The sequence below is a fragment of the Euprymna scolopes genome, chromosome 39 (genome assembly GCF_053919585.1).
Source record: "Euprymna scolopes isolate OS-2025 chromosome 39, ASM5391958v1, whole genome shotgun sequence".
Lineage (NCBI taxonomy): Eukaryota > Metazoa > Mollusca > Cephalopoda > Sepiida > Sepiolidae > Euprymna > Euprymna scolopes.
In genome coordinates, this window is record NC_136520.1 from 13,981,746 (window position 1) to 13,992,155 (window position 10,410).

At 28.2% G+C, this 10,410-nt stretch overlaps 1 protein-coding gene across 13 annotated transcripts in view; it reads right to left on the reverse strand.

Moving 5' to 3' along the window:
- The window catches only part of LOC145263650 (5-hydroxytryptamine receptor-like), a 1,538,699-nt gene that overhangs the window by 1,068,321 nt on the left and 459,968 nt on the right, over window positions 1-10,410 (reverse strand). The window lies entirely within an intron of this gene.

Below are 10,410 nucleotides of genomic sequence, written 5' to 3' on the forward strand. Positions count from 1 at the left end.
ATATATATATATATATATGTATATATATATAATTGTATATATATATATTAATATATATATGTATATATGTATATATATATATAACTGTGTATATATATATATTAATATATATATATATCAATATATATATTAATATATATATATATCAATATATATATTAATATATATATATGTATGTCCGTATGTATATATATACATTTATGTATATATATATATACATATGTATATATAAATATATATAAAACATACATATATATATATATAGATAAATATATATATATTAATGTATATATATAAATATATATAAGCATATATATGCGTATAAATATATATGTAAATATATATATATAAATATATATATATATATATATATATAAATATATGTAAATATACATATGTAAATATATATATATGTAAATATATACATGCATATATGTAAATATATATATATATACATATATGTTAATATATATACGTAAATATATATATGCAAATATATGTATATGTAAATATATATATATATGTAAATATATATATGAAAATATATATATGTAAATATATATATATACATATATGTAAAGATATATATACATATATGTAAATATATATGTCAATATATATATATATATATATATGCAAATATAAATATATATATATGTAAGTACATATCCATGTGAATATATATGTATATATGTAAATCTATATACATGTAAATATATATATGTAAATATATATATATATATGTAAATATATATATGTAAATATATATACATATATATGTAAATATATATACATGTAAATATATATATATATATAAATATATATACGTAAATATATATATATATATATATGTAAATATATATATGTAAATATATGTATTTCCATATATATATATATATTTACATATATATATGTGTGTGTGTGTAAATAAATATATATATATATATATATATATATATATATATATATATATATACATGCATTTAAGAACTCAATTGATAAGTCATTACCCTCTCAGTACAGCCATATAAGGCTCCTGTGTGTCAGGAGTATGTTTCTGGGATCCATATTAGATAGAGAAATAGTCAACGACCTCAGAAGATATTAACTTCTTAGTGACACGCAATATGGTTTCAGTGATGCAAGATCTACCGCAGATGTGCTTACGGTTATATCTCATAGGATTAGTGAATCTCTTGACAAAGGCTTCATTTCTAGGGCAATTGCTCTTGACATATCGAAGGCCTTCGACAAGGTATGGCATAAAGGCCTACTTCACAAGATTTCCAGCTACGGTATAACTGGAAATATTCTCTCTATAATTAAACCATTTCTATCTGATAGTCTCATAAGAGTAGTGGTTGATGGACAAAAATCAGACGCCTGCAGTATTAATGCTGGAGTCCCTCAGGGGTCAATCCTGGGTTCAACTCTCTTCCTGATCTACATCAATGATCTTCCAAAACACATACTTAAATCATTCGTTGATATCTATGCTGATGACACGACCATCTACAGCAACACATCAAAGCTTGTAAATGATAAAGCTCTCTCTGATTCTCTCTCCTCTGATCTCGAACGAATGGTTCAGTGGGGAAGACGTGGATGGTGACCTTTAATGCATCTAAAACCAAACTCCTATCCTTACATCATCACCGCTCCGATCCCCATCTGGCATCAATTGAAATGGATGGCTCTCGTCTAGGAAAAGCCCCATGTTTTGACAAGCTTCTGGGCTTAACCTTCACTCCTGATCTGAAATGGAACACGTACATCAAGTCTGTTGCCAAGGATGGAATACTACTGCCATATCTGGGCAGGAGCTGCTAACAACAGCCTATCCTGACTTGACATAGTACAAAATAGACTTCGTGGCTTAGTGGGGCATGCCCTTCTCTCTTACCTGCAATCTCTCTCACATAGAAGAGACGCTGCCAGCCTCTCTTTGTTATATCGTTATTTCCATGGCAAGTGCTCGTCTGAACTCAAATCTCTGGTCCCCCCTCGCTAATCTTTTACGAAAAAAAAACCGTCTAGCTGAATCCATTGTCAAAAACTTTCTTCACTCTTTATCTATGCTAAATCAAAACGTAGATTCTACGAACAAGGCTTCTTTCTTAGAACTGCATGCTTGTGGAACTCTGTTCCCTCTGCCTGCTTCCCACCTGAGTACAACGCGGATGTCTTCAAGTCCAACGTAAACAAATTCCTGATGAACCGTTCTTTTAAGTAGACACTTTATTAAATCTCCGCACTAATGTACTGTACTTACAATAACCTTTATCCCTGGGTGGCTTCCGGGCCACAACCGTGGTAACCACCTTGTAAAAAAATGTAAAAATATATATATATATATATATATATATATATATATATATGTAAATATGTATATATATATATCGATATATGTAAATATATATGCAAATATTTATATATATATATATATATATAAAGGATTAAGGATTTATATATATATATATATATATATATATATATAAAGGATTAAGGTATATATATATATATATATATATATATATATATATATATATAAAGGATTAAGGTTTATATATATATATATATATATATATATATATATATATATATATATATATATATATACATATATACTACCAGAAGTACTCGTCGTTGACTGGGTTCAAAACCAGCCTACATAAAATAGACTGTGATTGATGAAAGTCTGATAGGTTAGGAAAAGGAATGAATTGTAAAGAGATAGGTTTTGATACTCAAAATGTTACCCTAAGCAAAATATGATGAAAGTAAAGATAATTTTCGCGAAAATATATGTTTTATATATCAACTTTGTTTCCATTCGTAGACAAGAGTGACCAACAAAATGATGTTTCCTTACAAATAGAAAATGTTATTAAATATATAATAATATAAATATACAAGAAATAAATGTTACCATAGTCATAAAAGTTACGTTTATGGTATAAAAGTTCATTGGTTTGTATTTTTAAGTAGTTTGTAACAATTTTTATTTTAATTCACGAACCGATTTAAAAAAAAATGGCAGTGACTTGTAAATGGAGAGCCCCGTTTTCAATTTGAAGAAGGGGCACCTGAACATTCTGTCTGAACAATTTTAAAGACTTCCGTCAACGTTAGAAATATTTAAAACATATTTTAATGTTTTCCGTTATTTTGTGCTTGAGGAATATCCGATTGTGGCATATGCAGTTTATATAAAAAAATGTTAAGTTGTTATCGCCTCAAATTTCGTTTTAATTTCGGTTCGCTGAAATTATTTCAAGTAAAGAGCATTAAAAACTATTTCAAAACAAAAAAACATGAACTGAACTTTTATTTACTATGGTAGAATTTGTTTCTTGTATATTTATTTTTTTTCGGGTAGTCTTTCGTTGGCTTTTCTGCTAAACATTCTTAATAAATAATATCGACGAAATATCGAAAAACAAAGAATCCAGAACAGTTTTGAAAAATAATGAAGCTTTAATTACTTTAGTAAAATAATCCGAAACAGCAAAATGGGATATTAAAAAAGTAAACACGTAATTACTTTAGCTTTTAAAGCAAAGAATCGATATGAATATGAATAAGAAGAAAATGGCGCCGTTATCTAGCAGAACAGCTTCGTCCAAGTTTTACAGTGTTCAACGGTGTAGTCCTGCACCGTCGGATTCAGGGTTGTACTATTGTATTGTAAAGAACACGCAGAAAGGGGTGTAACACCTGAATTCCTTCTAGTACACTGACAAAAAAGCTTAAAGAGATATATAAATAAAAATAAAAAAGGTTATGTAAATGTTTTTAAAAAGAAACGTAATCACGTGAGCAGAAGTGTTTCCTTCTTTTGACACGATAACAAGTAACGTTCCTATGTTTTATTATTTGTCTATTTATCTATTTCCGAAAAGGTGTCACGTGCAAGTGGAGAAGGAAAAAACAGAGCTATGCAAAATTTCTGTCGACCATTGTCTGAAGTTCCGACTTTTTTTTTTGCATTTCACTTTAATAAGAACGTGAATTTATGAGGTGTATTTATTCGACACAATATGATTCATCTACAAACAATAAATGAAACTAACGTGAATTAAGATTTAAGTGAAGGTGTTATTGTGGACCCTCGCCTCTTTTAAAAAACCTTGTTAAACTTTGTGATATATTTACATTCTATGGAATGAACACCAAATAATTTTATTATAGCATATTTCTTCAACCTGAAACATAATTATCAAAGTATACTTACGCCAATAAATATGAAAAGTATTTGTTAAAGTTTGTGACATATTTCCTTGGAGCAAAGGCGCGAACGCAGGCCCTGTAATTTTATTATACCATCCCTATTTAATTTAAAAATATATTTATCAAAATATTCTTATGTGCATCTTTATCAAAAAACCTTGTAAACTTTTTTTTTTTAAATTTATTTCCATACTAATTAATTATCAATAATACTTAGAGCAAAATAATTATCGTTCTTATATATCTACACATAATATCGTGGCATTCTCATTAAATCCGCAATGAAAGAAAGCAATATTACTGTTTATAAGATATTCAAACTCAGTTAACATGCTAATCTTGGCTTCGTAGGCAACAAACACAGATATGATGAATGTCATATCGACAGTTTTTCATAGTTGATTGTCAGACAGAGTAATAGTCGATAGGAAGACAGAATAGTGGGTTTCTCTAAAAATTGAACAGGTTTGCTAAAATCCCTATATAGGACTAAATTTAATTTATAAAAATTTATAATTTAAAATAAATGTTAACATATTTTTCATACTTATATGCATCACTATTTCATAAGCATAAAAAAGATGTTGATTGATATTTTTTGGTAACTGGCATATATATATATATATATATATATATATATATATATATATATATATATATATATATATACGACTACTTCGTTTAATCACAAATTAATATACGAAAGTATAAATTTATGCGTAAATTTAAAGTATTTACTTCAACAGTGCTCAATATGTAGGAATATTCTGTGGAGCTCAAGTGCCATATATATTTTATAATTTACTATATATTTATACATATATATATATATATATATGTGTGTGTGAGAGAGAGAGAGAGAGAGAGAGAGCGTATGTATATAAGTGTTTTGCCTGAGGAATCTAAAACCGTGTACATTCTCGAAGAATAAAAGTGTGAACGTCATTCGGAAATTACGGGGGAATACCTTGGAGATTGCATTATTAGCAAAACAAGCGATATCGAAACCACGAATCCTTTTTGTCTAAAGAGATTTCAATTGTATTGATCGAGAAAATGTGGGTAACAATGATGAATTACAACAAAATAAACGCAACCAAATCTTGCTGAAAAAAAATGATGAATTGTACGATCGTATCGAAAGGTTTCCTTGCTGGCAGCTACGTCATCGTAGGTGGATGAGAGTTCTTCTGCTTCGAACTGAACAGATTATTTAATTCTAGAAAACAGATGAGAGCACTGAGTCACATAATGAGTTCGGATTATATCCGAAGAAAATGGTCTTGCATACACAATTTATTAAAACAAACATAAAACCATTATTTTACCACGCATATTTTTCTTATATATATATATATATATATATATATATATATATATATATATATATATATATATATTCTATATATATATATGTATATATATATATATTTCTGTAGTAATGTATTTTCTTATTATATATCAATCCTTGTATAAAAAAGCTGAATGTAATTACAGAGCAATATAGATAATAAATGATAAAAAGTTATATTCCAAAATTCATGATGTTGACAATCTTAAATGTTATTCCTTTAATTAAGTTGACTGATACAATTCTTGACAGTATCTGCTTCGTAGGTCAAAATCAATCACTTAATTATTATATAAATCATGGAATCTATTATTCCCTGATGAGTTAAGGGCATAATAGATTCACTGACTGACATAATAATTAAGTGATTGATTTTGGGCTACGAGAAAGATACTGTCAAGAATTGTATAAATCAACTGAATTATAGGAATACATCATGAATTTTGGAATATAAGTCTCCGTCATTATTCTCTCTCTCTCTCTCTCTCTCTCTATATATATATATATATAGGAAAATCTATAATATATATATATATGATATATATATATGTATAGAATATTTATATATATATATATAATATATATATAAACCTATATATATTATATATAGTAAATAATATGTAACGTTATATATATATATATATATATATATATATATATATATATATATTAGCTGTACCCTGCCACACGTTGCTGTGGCTCAATTTGGTGCAATTGAAAAATCTAATAAAAAGAGAACATGCATAATTATTATATTGTTAGTACAGCAATCCACTCCAAAAGTGTAAAAACAATAATAAAATACAGAAATTAAAAAAAAAAACATTGTTCTTTCAGAATCTGACCCGTGTCCTTACGAGTCACTATCAATCATGGCTTGGGCTCGACCAGCAGTTAATGGATTCAGCCCGATATTGTTGAAAGGTTGGAATGGTTAATACATTTTTTTGTGGTTTTTGTAGTCAAAAATCTTACTTTTCAATTAATATTTTTGTGAGGGATGGTACTATACAACGATTTGAAAAGTGGTTCAATTACAAATAAATGTAAGCAAAGGTAAGGTAAGTTTAGTTTCTACATAACTGGATAATTTTTTAGTGTTTTTATTTAATGTAAAAGGTTTAATAAGTTCGGAAAAGCTGACAATGTTTATCACTGTATTTGAAAAAGACAAATAGTCGTGGACTCTATTGAATATGTTAAGTTTGGGAAAATAAGTAAAAAGCTAAAAAAACTATACATAATAGTGTAAGATACCCACCGTATATATGTGGCCGTGACATAGGCTGACATATTTTGTGGGTTTTTGACAGTATATTGTATAGTTTTTTTAGTTTTAACACATTTTCCAAAAATACGTAATCAACAGTGTCCGCCCCTATTTGTATATTTTTCAAATACACTGATAAACACTGCTTTTCGAGTCGACTAAACTTTATATCAAATCAAACGGGTTTGTATTACTAAACATAGATCCGAAAAAGTTGTCGAAAAGTAAATATATAACAAATAAATGTTATCTAAGGTAGGATCAGTTACTTTTCGACCTAACTGGATAAGCCACTTTGGTAGAAAAGTAACTTATCTTGCCTTTGATAATATTTGTTATACATTTGTTTTTTTGGCAACTTTTTCGAATCTATGTGTACAGTAACACAAACCAAATAAAAACACAAACAATATCCAGTTAGGCAGAAAAGTAACTTACCCTGCCTTTAAAAAGATCATTTGTTTTTGTTGAGAACAATTTGTTTTAAAATTACTACTTTTAAACGTTTTCGACGATGGTGAATAAGAAAATCTTATTTACAGCATGTAAGGAAATAGTTTTCGATATATAAAGACATGCGTTATTCACTATAATTCACTGGCGGTCATGAATAAACACCCCCAACCTCCAAATAATAAGAACGAACTCCAGAATAAATAACGGCTACCCACCCATGTTAAAAATTGTGGAGGTGGACCTAAAATAAAAATGTACCATTTTTTTTAAAATAAATTTTTAGTTTAAAGCACAACGCTATTGTGTAAGACGGTTACATAAAGGAAAAACATTCATATTATCTTATATAGAAATAACTCCAAAAAAAGCGTAATTTCAATTTGTAAGAATAAAATTTATTCTAAAAAAACAAAAACAAAATATTCTTTTTACTTATGCTTTATTTCTTAAATGTAACAATTTCTGTTTTACGCTTTTAATGAACATACATTTCACGGTGTCTGTTTTTTTTATTTTGTCACATTAGCCCCCCCCTCCACAAAAGTTTTGTAATTGCTACTCTTTAAGGTGTTCGACGATGCTGAATGAGAAAAGCTTATTTACAACTTGCAGAAGCAAGTAGTTTTCGAGATATAAAGACGTGTGCTATGAACTATAATTCACTGGCGGCCATAAATAAACACCTAAACCTATCAATATTAAGAACGGCATTTGGAATGCAAACCGACAATCTCCCTATGTAAAGAATGGCTTTAGGAATAAACATCCTCAATATTCTCATGTTAAGAATGGCTTTCAGAATAAACATCTCTAACCTGCCCAGGAAAAAAAAACGGCTTTTGAAATAAATACCTCCATCCACCCCATGTTTAGAACGGCTTTCAGAATAAACAACGCCTCCCCACCCATGTTAAAAATTGTGGAGCTAAAGAAAAAAAATTATTTAGTTGTTTTTTTAAATAAATTGTTAATTTAAACACAACGCTACCACGGTTTTAATAAATGAAAAGCAACAACTCCGGGGAAAAGCGAGGGTTTGTTTAACTGTACGCATTGATTCGAAGAAGTTGGCACGAAATATATATAGAACTAATAAATGTTATGAAACCAAGATAAGTTACTTTTCTACCTAACTGGATATGTTTTTATTGTTTACATTTAATGTAACATATTTATTCGATCGAAAAATAGTGTTTATCGATGTATTGGAAAATTAAAAATGGCAGCCGATTCTCTCTCTCTCTCTCTCTCTCTCTCTCTCTCTCTCTCTCTCTCTCTGAGATTGTAAGTTTGGGAAAATGAGTCATAAATAAAAGAACAGTGAAAATACCGATAAAAACCCGCCGAATATAATATGTTACGGTAACATATATTGAGCGAGTTTCTATAAGTATTTCTCTGATTTTTTTTATTTATAACTCATTTTTATAAACTTACCACTTCAAAAAGAGAGTCGACCGCCATTTTAAATGTTCCCATACATCTGTAACCACTATGTTTTTCGAGCTGAATAAACATTTATTCGTTCTATATTTGTTTTGTGTCAACTTCTTCGAATCTATGTAAAACAAACCCAAAAGCGTACTTTCAAGTTTGGTCAAATAAGTTTTATCGAAAGGATAAAAATACTCATGCTTTATTTCTTAAATGTAAGAACTATGTTAGTTTAAAGCACACCGCTAATGTGTACCACGGTTTTTATAAAGGAAACACATTCATAAAAACAACTAAAAAAAAAGTGTACTTTCAAGTTTGGGCGGAATTGTACAACCATCACCCCCCTGCGTAATTTGTATATTGATAGGTTTTTGGAAATTTTTTCACTGGATTATTATTGAGTAGACAATAATTAACCAAATTAAGAAAAAAAATAGGAAAAAAATCATTTCGATATTTGAAAGAGGTGCTCACTTTTTAGTTACAATGTTATAATAAATCAGTCCCTCATTTTGTAGCCAATAAAAACGCGGGTATATCAAAACCATAGAAGGTCAGAAATATTTGTTTCTCAAAGAAAAAGAAAAGGTGTTAATGCAGAGGGTGATGCGAGCTATTTTTTAAATCGTATTCCAAGTTTAATTAAAGTTTTATTATATGTTGTTTATTCAATTGTAAGGTTAAAGTACAGAATAGGGGCACAGCACCCCCTCCCCATGTTAAGAATGGCTTTTTAAATAATAACGTTATTATTTTAGGACGGATCACTCGCTGCATGCGTACAAAAAGGGAATAGAATCAACAGGATCTTTTTTATTGTTTTTTTTCTGACAAAAATGTTTCGAGTTTTTTTTGTTTTTTTTTTTAATTATTTAGTTTTTGGGGTTTGTCTTACTATACACAAAGATTGGAAAAAGTTGTCAAAAACAAATATATAACAAATAAATGTTATCTAAGGCAAGATAAGTTAATTTTCTACCTCACTGGATATGTTTTAGTGCTTTTATTTAATGTAACATGTTTATGCAGCTGGAAAAACAGTGTTTACCGATGTATTAGAAAGTTAAAAATGGCGCCTGACGTTCTTTGACAGGGTAAGTTTGGATTGTTATATATATATATATATATATATATATATATATATATTTGAATTTTTAAGTGTCCCCATACGTTGCTTCGTCAACATGGGACAATTTCATATATTCCGGAGACACTGCGTATTTAAAAAAAAAAATGAGTGACCGATTTAACCGACCGTTGTAACTAAAAAGTGACCATTCCTTTCAAATGGTGAAATGATTTTCTTTTTTAATTTTTTTCTAAATCTGGTTTATCAGTATCCAATCAATAATAATCCATTGAAAATTTTTTTATAAACCTACCAGTATAGAAATTACGCATTGGGATTATGGTTGTACAACTCCGCACAAGTTTGTTAAAATAAGTTGTATCGAAAAATAAACAACACTTTTTAACTTATTCTTTATTTCTAAAACAAATTGTGTTTTACGCTTTTAACGATTGTTAAAAAAAAAGTTTTTTTATGCGCACGTGTCATCAGAATTGTTATTTTTCTTTATTTCAAAATGGTATAATTCTATCGTAAATTTTTCCCGACGGATAAAAGTTTTTGATTTTTTTAAATGAGGTAATATTTGCTTTTTAA